The following is a 4,179-nucleotide window of genomic DNA, read 5'->3' on the forward strand; positions in this document are numbered from 1 at the left end:
GAAAAATAGGCAGTGGAAACTAAAGGATCCTCGTGAATCAGTCTTGTTAAACCCTCTTCACATAGATTTTTAAAAAGCACTTTTCAACGTGGACATTTTTAAAAACCTCTTTTTGAAACACATGGCTGTTGTTTTGATACCCAGAAGTTATTAAAAACAATGACTAGGAAGCAACCGTTGCACATGCAAACCCTGACACTCTGTGTTGGAACCCACAGAAACACTGGATCAGTTTTTAATTAGCTAATTTTTTGCACATCTGCCTCACATTGTCCTGATTCTGTTTCTATTAAACTTCACATGTAAGCTAAAGAAGTCAATGACTGCGAACGATGAATACTGTGACAGAAAACACAATTATGAGACACTTTTAATTGCTGGCTCTGTATAGTTACTACTAGTGCTTTTAAAATAAACAGGTAGGTGTTTTGAGACTGCTAAGCTGTTAACCAGAAGATATCAACTTGTTATTCTTGTAATACTCTCTATAAAGCACAAACAAGTTTTACCCATAATCATTTAAAAACTACAAAACTGAGGACTTTATTCGATATTTCTGCTTAAATCTGCGCATCAGAATCAACTCATTGGTATTTTGACTGAAGCAACATGCTAGGTGCATTAGCAGTGGCGGTTTCAGATAAACATGCCACCCTGAGCATTAGGCACTAGCAGAAGGCCGTCTTTTGCTATCACACAGCTTCTTCCTGAATGAGTTTTTGTCTTATTTGCATGATTGGTTGGGGTGGGGTCATTGTGTTGTACCGGTTCTTGCCCAGGGCGACATTCATGCCAGAACTACCACTGAGCATCAGTCAGGGTAATTTTTGATGTTGTAGATAAAAGCTGTTTGCTGTTTTAGATCATACCAGACTTGTTTTTTTTTTTTTCTTGTCAACATTTCTACTCAACATTTTCGTCCATAGGCATCTCATACCGCCCCACGGCTGGGAGCAAAGTGAAAGTCTTAAGATTGCCTGTTTCTTGTCAAAAAGTACAACCTCTCTCTGCTCTATAGCCTGAGTACGAACAAGCACAGCCACAAACAAAAACAGACACATTAATAATCACATTTACATTCCACCTCACACCCAAATGACTGGAAGGTTTCATGACCTAACTATCATTCATGCGTCTCTAACCCATATTTTGTCTCTGGGAGTTAGCCATTAGCACTTGCTGGGCTGTTCCCATATGCTGGGCCCTCTACAGATCTATAATTCAGAGGTGGCAGATGTCTCTATGCATAATTCATGAGTGCCGTTCCATGCCGGGCTAGGAAGCAAGCGAGCTAGCTGTAGAACCATCACAAGGTCCTCTCCTATAGAAGATCTGCTGCATGTTGACCTGTGGGTCTTGCTTCCCTGCAGCTTTTCTAACAAGCGGGCTACAGCAAGCTGCTCAGATATGGATAAAGTATTCTTTGTTTAGACGAATAAACCTAAAAGCAAACTTATATTCACTGCTGCACACAGTAGCACCACATGTTTGCTTGTTTGGGTTAAAAATTCCCTGCAACACGGTATATTAATTTGAGGTTTGAAGCTGAGGTTCATGTGTTCAAGGGACTGTATTGGTAATCACACCTACACACCTGCAGAGACATTAGCAGTCTGTGCCGATACAAAGAGTGGGAGATAAAAACACACACCGGCACCCAAGATCACAAGCTGCCGCCAGCGCCAAGCCTGGCCGGCGCTGAACCGGCAACCCGATATGTCCTCCGGAGCCTGCGGAGGGGGAGAGAGGGTGTGGGAGAGAAGCTTCCACAAAGTCTGGTCGGGCCGTAACCTGAGATCCGGGCAGACAGCCGCGGTGCCTTGCAGTCAGGCACGGAGGAGAAAGAGTGTGTGTGTGTGTGTTTGTGTGTGTGTGTGTGTTTCATATGGGATTGGTGACATGCTGCCACATGTTTGCTACCACACTTGGGACTGGGTTTATATACACGTAACGATTAAAAACGCTCTCCAAGACGAGCATCTAGAGTCTGTCCTCATCTCGCCCTGAAATCCGTTTTAATACCTTGCTTTGGTAATTTAAGTAGCACTTTCTCACTCTGAAATGAATAATTATGAGACGGAGTAACCTATGTCATTTACTTACTGCGCCTTTCTCTCGTCAGGGCTTCATCTCTTCCCTCTTCACCATCATAAGCTTCCAGTGCGACCGTCATCCAAAACATCCGAGCAGAAAGCTGCTGTCAGCTGCCATATTGCTCGCTGCTCCTGCCAGAATGCTGCCCTTTGCAGATGTAATTTGCACTGTGTGTGGTTTGGAGCAAATTTTTTTTTTTTTTTTGGAGAAGATGGCTTAGGGGTGACGTGCTTTTCTTTGGACTGGCGGAGGGACAGGAGCCCTTCGTGCGGTTGCAGTGGGCGAGGAGGTTAACTGAGCCACAGCAGAGCCAAGATGCTGCCTGGGATATTGACAGGTTGGAACCTGAGGGCTCCTGCAGGATAGGAACACACTGCCAGAGGCTTGGTTACCACCACCGCCTGCCTGCCTTGGAGGGAGGGAGGAGTGTGAGCAGGAGAGAAGGATGAAGGGAGGGTGATTTGGAAACAGTGAGGAAAGGCTAGAATCTGGGATTTCTCAGACCAGAAAATGTTATATGAAGGGCATGGCTGTCAAACTCTGTTTCAGGATTGAAAAAGGAACTTCTTACATTAATAAATAAGCAAAAAACAAAAAAACAAAAGAAAGTTGCATGTAAATGTACCCACGTTACATGTTTGATGTTAATAGGCATCCAGCTTGTCGTCTAAGACAATAATATAAATATAATTAATCAAGTTAAAACAGATGACTCCGATGCAGACCGCTCTGATTCTCAAAAACACATCGCTTTACATTTTATAAGAAGTAAAGAAAGAATCAAGACTGACCCTGCAGAGGAGCAGAAGCTACACCATACAGCAACTAAGAATAATTTCTGTACTTTTAAAAATAATATCAAAGTTAATTTCCTTAAATTATTGCAGTGATGGAAACTATAAAAACATTTAAAATTTAACAATAGGGCTTGTATTAGACCAACATGTCAAATTAATTAATTTAATTTAATACTTTGGTTTGTAATGTGGGTTTGAACAGACCTTATTTATGTGAATGTTGAATTTAACTTTTGAATTTAAACACAAAACTAAATCTTTATATGGTGAGACAAATGGAAGTCATTCATCCACTGGAAAAAAAAAATAATCAGTGCACAGTTAATTTTAGAGAATAACATTTTAGCAATCTTTACTGAAACACCTGCTCGCAACTTATGTGGTTTTCTCAAAAATAACAGCATCATCGACATTTACTAATATACATTAAAGGTAGATTATCATTCACACTGAAAAAACTGGACCCAGCACAGAACCGTGTGGAACACCAGCTGATTAATGAGAGGAATAGAAGTTACAATTTCAGTTTGGGCAGAAGACAAAAGGAGAGATTTGGAAAATAGACAAACTATAAAAGAGTTAAAACCAGATCAGTGTTCCAGGAGAGTATTGGGGTTAAATAGGTCAAATATTCGTAAGTCAAGGAAGACAGTCTAGATGACCCCAACTTTAACCTTTAACCCTCAACCTGTTCCTCAGAAGTAATATATACCCGTCCCTGCACTTTATGCAGAAATTTAACATGTTTTAAAATGACTGACATTTTTCTAATTCTTTTGACATTATTTGCAAGACACTAATTGATCTGTTAGAAGTTAAACTATCCTTTGACATAAAGGACACAGCAATTTTTTTTTTTGGTGAATTAAGTTAATCCTTGGCACAGTTCAGTGTTATTAATGTATGTTAAAGCACAAATAAACATCTTTGGTCCTAGAAAGTTTAAGCAGTGCAACAATTTCAGCTTCTTAAGCTTCATAGAAAAAAAAAAATTTCTGCAACTTGTCTTGCTCATCTAAATGAGGTTTCACATATTATACCAATCAAACCTACATGAATGTTTGATTACGGTGGGAAAAATTACTACAAGTCTCGTAAAACAAAACAGCTAAGGTAACATTTCTGAATAGTCACCAAACTGTATTGGAAAAAACAATGAAAACTGTGTGCGAAGCATTTTTTTGTAGTTCCAGCATCTTTGCAGAGCTGCTTTCGCTCAGAAATGAGCTGAGTGTATGGTCTGTGCGGTTCAGGGTCATTCGCCATGGAAACGGTGGGGCAGGTCAGA

General features: G+C 40.4%; 1 long non-coding RNA gene across 1 annotated transcript; it reads left to right on the top strand.

Moving 5' to 3' along the window:
• The first annotated feature begins 1,815 nt into the window (after nt 1-1,815).
• Nucleotides 1,816-2,824, top strand: LOC106953239 (uncharacterized). The gene is made up of 2 exons (XR_001426167.1): nt 1,816-2,031; nt 2,123-2,824. It is a non-coding gene; the product is annotated as an uncharacterized LOC106953239 (long non-coding RNA).
• The last annotated feature ends 1,355 nt before the right edge of the window (nt 2,825-4,179 follow it).

The sequence above is a fragment of the Poecilia latipinna genome, unplaced genomic scaffold (assembly GCF_001443285.1).
Source record: "Poecilia latipinna isolate Pla-1442-1.1 unplaced genomic scaffold, P_latipinna-1.0 Scaffold571, whole genome shotgun sequence".
In the NCBI taxonomy this organism is placed as follows: domain Eukaryota; kingdom Metazoa; phylum Chordata; class Actinopteri; order Cyprinodontiformes; family Poeciliidae; genus Poecilia; species Poecilia latipinna.